Source organism: Branchiostoma belcheri, unplaced genomic scaffold (genome assembly GCF_001625305.1).
Source record: "Branchiostoma belcheri isolate BF01 breed outbred unplaced genomic scaffold, Haploidv18h27 scaffold129, whole genome shotgun sequence".
NCBI classification, from domain to species: domain Eukaryota; kingdom Metazoa; phylum Chordata; class Leptocardii; order Amphioxiformes; family Branchiostomatidae; genus Branchiostoma; species Branchiostoma belcheri.
In genome coordinates this window covers 337,902-346,933 of record NW_017802702.1, presented here as the reverse complement: position 1 = coordinate 346,933, position 9,032 = coordinate 337,902, and the positions used below count along the sequence as shown (strand labels likewise).

General features: G+C 38.1%; 1 long non-coding RNA gene across 1 annotated transcript; it reads left to right on the top strand.

The window, feature by feature from the left end:
- Window positions 1-4,771: 4,771 nt before the first annotated feature.
- On the top strand, window positions 4,772-9,032 carry LOC109463642. The gene is made up of 5 exons (XR_002139838.1): window positions 4,772-4,826; window positions 5,770-5,802; window positions 6,083-6,115; window positions 8,200-8,232; window positions 8,961-9,032. It is a non-coding gene; the product is annotated as an uncharacterized LOC109463642 (long non-coding RNA).

Below are 9,032 nucleotides of genomic sequence, written 5' to 3'. Positions count from 1 at the left end.
TTTAGTCATAATTTGTGTATTACAACTTCTAAACTCTCTTCTCAGATCGACCTGTGTTAAACACTAGGTCGGAATTAGGGCACCCCTGTTGCGATAGAACGTTCCACCGGCAAAATGACAAAAAACCTGCCGTGCGTTTCGCGAACCATTACGCTTGGGTGCAAGGCACTACACTCAAGTGAAATACACAGCTGTCTTTATCTGTCAATATTATAACGTTAGCTCATGTTGCGCGGGGTTTTGGTCAGATAAACTATTACCAAAGGTCTGTGCGTATGCAAACATTTACATTGACTTTATTTTCGCTTATTTTCGCTTGTTTTCGCTTATTTTCGCATTTTCTGTAGACCGCATGGAACATAGGTCAACGTTACAAGCAGATGAACAGAGATTGTAGGGCCTAGGAGAACTGAGTATTGTACGAGATTTACTCCGCAAGAGAAAGTAGTCCGTTACATGAGCTCCAAATGTTTGACTTTTCTGACGACAACATGCTGCTTGTTATAATAGGGTGAATACGTCCAGTGATTCTCTTTATATTTTCTAGTTCATTACAAAATTCAACATATTTTGGGGCTACTTACATACATATGCGTCTTGAATGTGACACTACCAAGTTTCCTCACAGTCCGAACTCCTTGTGTTCATCCGCTACAGTGCACAGGAATGACCAATCACAAGTCAGCAAGAAAACATTAACATATTCTGATATGTATGCTCTAGGGTCAACTCGGTTGTCTCATATTGTTAAAACACAAACGTAACGTTCACAGGAAGGTTTATGTGTTAGAATTGAGCCGACAAAATAGTTTATTGGACGATTTCTTTGATTTCTGAGTAAGAGAACTTGGGATCATTCCTCCCGGCGTTCGAATTTTCCTGTTTACATCCGGTTGCCATGGACACGGGTTCGACACAGATGACAAGTTCCAGTCCGTGAACTAGGTAGGAAATTTAGTTTTCTCCTGATTGAAACGAAAAAAAAGGTACAAAAACTCAGAAAAAAGCCACAAATTTTCGTCTAATTTTATGTATAGATGTTGTGTATACCCTTTGAATCAAGTCAGAGCTCCAAAACGGGTAAAGTTTTAGCTAAACTAAGCAAAAACAACTGCTGACCAAGTTCGTCTAGGTCTTCAAGGTCAACAAAGTTTGTAAGGACTCAGAAGAAGAGGAATAATTTTCTTGTATTTGTTGTTGAGAATATGTCTGTAACCCGTATATATAAGCGTACAGTTTGCTTCGGATGAGACCAGAAATATCTGAAAGGTGTATTTAAACTCCGCTTCTTTTGGTGAATGTGGTATAGGTCTGACGTTCTGAAGTCGAGAATATTGCGACTTTCATTACTGAACTTACGAAGTCAATCCGACTGTGACAACGCGACGAAAAATGACGACTGAGCCAAAGGAAGAAGTGAGAGGCGTCGAGGGGAAAATAAAGGTAAGTTGTTTATCTTTTTCTTCAAAACTTTAACTCAAGAAATACTAAGCGCGACCAGTTGGATGCCGATTTTGTATGGTCTTCCATGCATCGTATTATTTCTTCATCTTCTTATTTTTAGCTACACCATTTCTCATACATAATGTCCATCCTTCGCCTATATTTTCTTCCATAATCAACATGTTTAGGCTTTGCTATTCTTTTTCTTGCCTTGTTCTGTTCTGTTGTGTTTGTGTTGTTTTATAATTTATTCACATTCCAGTTTCCTTTCCTACTCTCAGCAGAGTCAGGGAGGAGAGCCAGCTAACTCCGATAGCCAGTAAGAAACTGTTTAGTTAGCTTTAGCCAAGGTTCCTGAATGTCTAACTCAATTAGCAGTTCAACCAATGAAAGCATGGCAATAAGAGATTAGGCCAATGAGAAAGCAGCTTGTTAGCCAGTAAGAAACTGTGCAGTCAGGTTTAACTAGTATTAGTACACCATTGGAAAGTCCCATTTCCCTCCTATTGCAAAATAAAACCACTGCAAAAGTAAAGAAATTTACAGTATATGCTAGGGATGGGTACCTGTTTGACTGAACCTTTTAAAAAGGTAAGAAAATAACCCTGAATCAAAGTAGATTTGCCTAAGTTTATATGCTTGTGCATTGAAAATAACTATAATATCATTCCAATACACTCTGAATTTAAATATAATTTTTCAGCACTCACGGAGACCTGTGCCTGTGTCTCACTCTCCAAAATATGATGCACAGTTGTAGTACTACCTTATTTTTACTGTAATAAGTTCGGGTTCAGACCTGGACCTGGTCCTCTGGACTTTAAGCTTGGATTTTAACTTGAACCTGATTAAGCTGAACTGGTACCCACCCCTAGTATATACTAAGGTAGAGACAACACATGTTTCAGGAATGTTTGCAGTAATTACATCACTCTAAATGTCTTGATTTTGCTTTTTCCCCTTCAGCCTGAGGAGGGATGCAGGCACACTCCAGGAGACCCTGCTGGCTATGCACAAGTAAGTACATTGTAGAAACAACTAGAGTTCCATGAACTTATACCTTCACCAAATGATATTAACCTGACAACTGACTAATGGGCACTGCAACTGTAACAATGTAATCAATTGCAAAGTATCCTTTTTGTATATTTTTGCTATAACTTGACCCCATGAAGCAAATCCATTCAGAACAGTCATGTAGTTAATACTGGTGATTTTTGGGGTTCCCATATATATTATGATGTTTGTACATTTTCACAGTGGCTTTGCTTGAAGTGGTATCAGATTCTATAGTAGAGGTTTACTAAAAACCAAACCACACTGATTTTTTGATGCTCATATGGTGTTAGGCCTGGTTTACACACAAAACAGTAATTAGTTGTGTCACAAAGCATCTTCCATCGCCACCTACCGCACGTATTCTGAAATGTTTCTGAAAACATGAAATATTTGAATGTGTGTAAACCAGTCCTATGAAGGGCCGGAGTCATGGTCCACTGTTCATTGTGCTTGTTGAAAAGAGTTAGGAGAATTTACCTGGTACAGTGAACCAGTAGAATTCTCTGTCATGACAAGTTGGAGATTAGCTCTTCAGGGCTAAAATTGGATAGAGGTCACAATTTTCTGTTTCCAGTTGATGTCACATGAGTCTATGTACACTAAGTCCTCACCACTTGTTGTTTTGTTCCAGATTGTTTGTGGAGAAGAAAGAAGACACCTCCCCATCCATCAGGTAAGAGTGGTGTGTGGATTATTCTGACCAACTCTCATGACCAGCAAATTATCCTAAAGCACTCTAACTGCTGAGAAATTAATATGGTTCCGTATAGAAAAATTCAGTCACAGGGCAATCTCAGACTGTTTTTTGTTTGTCAGGCCACACCAAGTAAATTTTATGGATGATGTCCTTTGGAGACCCTAAATCTAATGCGAGAGGGCGAAAAAAAAACAAGAAGGGCCCTAAAAACAAGATGCCTAGATTAGAAATATACTATGAGACGACAAGTGTTAGGACACAAATTGAATGAGGTGACATAGTGTAACAAGAAAAAAAGTCTTTTATTCATCATCAAAACAGCAATAAATCAGGTGGAACAGCAGTTGTCGTCCTATCCTGTTTTTGCGTCACGGGTTTCACGTCAATCTGACGATTTGCGGCACTGTCGTGACTCTTTGGTCATAGTTACAGGAAGCAGAATTTCTTGTGTTTTTTTTCTAGGAACAGGCCAAAATCAATGCGCGCGTACGTGGACATCATCCATAAAATTTACTTGGTGTGGCCTTATTGCAAAAATAGAGATCAGATGTAAAAGTCAGACTATGTAGCAACCAGAAATGTCAATGACAATTGAGGAAAGTCATTTTCTTCTAAGCTATGAATATTTTTAAGCAGAAAAATGTCCTTGTCCTTGGTGCTGAATGAGCATCTGCTTGAATGTGTGTGTGTGTGTGTGTGTGTGTGTGTGTGTGTGTGTGTGTAAAAAAATTGTATGCAAGCATGTGTGTGTGTTTGTGTGTGTTGGGGATGTGTGTGTACATGTGTTTGTATACTTGTGTGTATGTGTACATGCATGTATGTGTGTGTGTCTTTGTGTGTGTGTGTGTGTGTGTGTGTGTGTATTGGGTATGTGTGTGTACAATTGTGTGTTTGTATGCTCGTGTGTTGGGGTATGTGTGTGTACATGTTTTTGTGTACTTGTGTGTGTGTGTTTGCATGTGAGAGAGAGTGGGGCATTTTTAGTATTGTTTCAAATTGGTTTATACTTAAAGAAGCTAATCCTTTCTAATTTTCAGGGAGTTTGCCGAGCTCCTACAAGTGGCTCAAGAGTAAGTTTACAGATCACCCTTTTCTTATTCAATGTTCATGTTGGTCAGAAAATGTCTCATGCAATGAACAAATACACTGTACTTTACTGTCTTTAATAATGTGAAACTCATGTGTAGAAGACAGACCTTAAGTTTTGGTGTGTCCCTAAAGTTGTTTGACATAAACACACAGCTTTGTAAGCATGAGGTAACATCTGTGTCCATAATATCACCAGGGTCCATAATATCGCCACCTTGAGAAAAAATGTGCTTAAAGATATTTTTACTGCAACATACTTTTGGTATGCACTCCTTCACACATCAAATGTACATACCTAGGGTATGTTGCAGTAAAAATATCTTTAAGCACAGTGTCACCATTTCTCAAGGTGGCAATATTATGGACCCTGGTGATATTATGGACACAGATCATGATGTTATCATTTACATTAATTGCAACAAATGTAAGTTTCTATGTTTCATCCCCAAAACAGGCAAGTTGATGTTTCAGAAGATGAGTTAGTCAGATCATCTTTCCGTAATGCAGAATTGGAGATGCTCCTTGCTGATGAGAAGCTGTAAGTCTTTATTATCTTGTCTTGGACACATTCACAGTTCAATTTCTATTTTTATTTCATTCCATACCATAGTATGGATAAAATATTGTTTTTCCTTACATTTCTTCTTTTCCTTCCCATCACTTTGCTAAATGGATTCAACTTCTTCATTTTGGGCCATATGACCTGGAATTTGGTATGGTCAGGTAGAGTGGGCAAAAATTGTGACTGAAAAGCACTGTATGCGGGGCTATCAAGAATATTTTTTTCTACTGAGGCCATACCAATTTAATTTGTTGGTTCTCGGATTTTTTCAGAAAAAATATGAAGCGACAGGGCGAAAAAAAATAAAAATAAAAACAGGTCTAGGCATCCTATTGTAGGCTTAAATGCTATGGAATGAGCCATGAAGTCAACACAAAAGGCTGGGTTGAAATTTAAACATTGAATTTTGAACTTTTAATCAAACCACTGCAATGATAGATGGGAAAACTGTAACAACTAGGAAGAAAAGGACTTTCCTCAACTGTGGGGGCAAAACGTGAGCATTTTTCAGTTGATTCAGGACCAGAATCAATTTTTTTTTTTTTGCAAATCAGAAAAAAACGAAGAGGCGAATCCGAGATCCAACAAATTAAATTGGTGTGGCCTGAGCACTATATGACAGTTTTGACAACAATTTTTACCAAAAAGCACTGTGGGTATTGGGCTCTACATGTACATGGAAAAGGTGGATATTGGACTGTCCATTTTTAAATGGAATGAATTATGTTGTATATGCTCCCAAACAATTGTCAGTTGTTAGTTCTGTTTTTGCAACACTCATAATAATGCCAGAAAACATTTTACTATATACTAGCATTTTAGTTTTATCAATTTCAAAACCATGATAAAAGTGTGTAAATCAAAACAATCTATTTTATTGCACTTAGTACTGACATATTATTCTTTAAAAATACCATAGGCAAGCAAATGATGCAAGTGTCCATCATGAAAGGTAATTATAACATAATTCAATTTGAAATTTAGTGTTACAGTTACCATAATTATAAATGTCTCAGTCTTGATAGTAGTATTAAAGGCATGCACCCAATTCAGTTTCATGGTGGCAAAACAGAATTTTTCTGGATCTCTCATTACTTTGTACAATTTTCAAACATTAAATCCAGCTCTCAGACAGTAACAAGTAGCACGTATGCCCTTAGTGTAAAAAATATTGCTTTGTGTATTGTAAATGCTGTGCATTTTTCCAATTTTGTGAATTTGCCCAAATACAGGGAGCTCTCTGAGTCTCATGCAGACCTGGAAATGTGAGTACTACTGTACAGTAACACAGTAATTTACTGTTATTGTTTGAGATCCAACAGTGTTTTTACCTCCATGAAAAATGGAGGTATTGTTTTTGGCGTGTCTGTCTGTATGTCTGTGTGTGTGTGTGTGTCTGTGTGTGTGTCTGTGTGTGTTTCCGCAACTTTGTAGTCAGCATAACTTCAGAACGCCTTTATGGATTGTGATGATATTTGGTATGGTGGTAAGTCTTGGAAAGACCAAGGTCAAGGTCAAGTATGGGCCTCCTGGTGGATGACCTTGGTACTGCAGCAGAACTTCCGGTTTTTGTATCTTTTGTCCTGAACAAGCTATGGTCTTGACTTTTTGGTGACAGATAGCTTATCCTGTCAGGAATAAGTGGCGTAAGTTTGGTCCTCCTAGCAGCTTGTTCTGGAACTGCAGGTTAGTTTCTGGTAAAAACCTTCAAAGCCAATAAGTCCAGATTTTCATCATTTTTGGTGTGTACTAGGTACCTGATAGACAGTTGTACATGATTAAATGCAAATTATGCAAATGAGGACTTAATTTGCATAATTAATGAGGAAATTCTATAATTACAATGTTTCATATAATGGTACTGCTATACATGTAATCTATTTAATCTGTGGCAGGCAGAACATCAACAGATACCAATTATGCAAATGATGACCTAATTTGCATAATTAATGTGAAAATTCTTTGAATCCTTATTGGTGAATGATGGGAATTTTATACCTCGTTACATGTGTAAGTTACTTAAAGGTTTGCATCGCTATGCATATATTATGTTAATGTAGAGGTTATTTGCATGATTTATGAGGACAAAGCAAGCCCATATTTCATGGAGGTATGAGATCTCGGAACTCTTGTTATTACCTGTGCATGTCTGCAGGACCTGATGCCTATGGATTATTACCTCCATGAAAAATGGAGGTATTGTTTTTTGCCTGTCTGTCTGCCTGTGTGTGTGTGTGTGTCTGTCTGTGTGTTTGTGTTTCCAGACATTTGCGGCCAGCATAACTTAAAAACCTTTGGTTTGAAACTTTGATTGTAAAATTATGATATTTGGTATAAGGGTACGTGTTGGGTAGGTAAAGGTAGCACGTCAGCAGAACGTAATGAACCTGCATGAAACCAGCAATGCATTGTGCATAGCACTTTGGCAGAACGACTCATATAAGGTCGTATTCGCGTATATAAGGTTGACATCCGGTCTGTAGTTTTTAAATATTATGTCGGAAAAAATATAGCCTGCAACAGGCAAAAATTTGATGCAACATTGACCAAAAATCCAACAAAAATGGGGGCAGGCAAAGTACGTTCTGCCGACGTGCTGGCAAAGGTCAAGGTCGATTTTGGGCCTCCTGGTGGCTGACCTTGGTACTGCAGCAAAACTTCCGGTTTTTGCATCTTTTGTCCTGGACATGCTATGGTATTGATTTTTGAGTGGCGGATAGCTTTTCCTGTCAGTAATGAGTGGTGTGGGTTTCTTCCCCCTAGCAGCTTGTTCTGGAACTGCAGGGGGGGTTTCTGGCGAAACATTTCAGAGCAGATAAATTCACATAGGAACAATGTATTTTTATGATTTTTGGTATGTGAGTAGCTTAGACAGAGATCTACACAACTAGATGCAAATTATGCAAATAAAGACTTCATTTGCATAATTAATGACGAAATTCTGTAATTCCAGTGTTTTACATCATGGGACTTTGATACATGTTATAGTAATGGTTATAATATATGGCAGGTGGAATATCAACTGATACCAATTATGCAAATACAGACCTAATTTGCATAATTATTCTGAAAATTCAATGACTCCTTAGTGGTAAATGATGGGAATTTCATACTTGGGAAATTTATGCATCTATTATGTTAATGTGAGGTCATTTGCATAATTAAGGAAGAAATTTTACATTTACATATCAAGCCTGTATTTCATGGAGGTATGAGACCTCGGAATTCTTGTTGATGGAAGTAATTGTTTTTGATGGTAAATCCAAACAAAGCAGTTGATATTCATTTTATCAATATGTGTTGACGCTCATTCCATAAAATGTCATTGTTTGTCACCTGCATCTTACAGGGCCATTTATGAACTGCAGCAAGAAAAGAACAGGTGTGTTACCTTCTATCATTGTTTTCAACATCTTTAAAGTCGTGAACAAACAGTTGAGAAAAAAAGTTTCTTTTTTCCAACTGACATAAAAACATTGTTTACACTGACTCTTCAAAGTTAATTAACTAACGGTCAAAATGATTTAAGCATTAAAAGTTTTCTTGTGAGACTAGACTACACTGTAAGGTTAACGCTTGATCCACCCACACACAGTTTTTTTGAGAAGTGTGGTAGGATCTTTAACGTGCTCGAGGTATGGCGGTCCTCAATGAGGGGACCTCTGGCTTTACGTCCCACCCAAGAGGATGTTTCGAACCAAAGCTAGATAGTCCAATTTGGCTAGCAATCTGCATTGGCATAGGTAGTAATACCAATATGTAAAATCTTTGGTTCTGTCCCATGAACTAAGGTACTCACTTTGGATCAGATTTTTTTTTTTTTTAACGGTGTCGCTCAATGCAAGGCCATTGGCCACTTCTAGGCATAGAGCTAGCCTGTAACTGTCACACCAACTCTTCTCCCTGACTCAGAAACATCCTCACAAGTAGTGAGGACTAACTGACCCAATAGGAGAAGTAGGGGTTACGAGGCTGGTCGGGAAAATTCCCTACCCCTTTTTAGACCATAATGGTTTGTTCCACTTCCGCTCACGTGGGTTCTTTAACGTGTTTGAGGTGTGTCTCTTCTCAAACACGGGACCTCCATTCTAATCCTTATTATCTACACAGGTGTGCCCAGAAGAACCTGCAAATTGAGGATCTGAAGGCACAGGTGGCAGTTCTGAAGACAGGTGGAGCCTG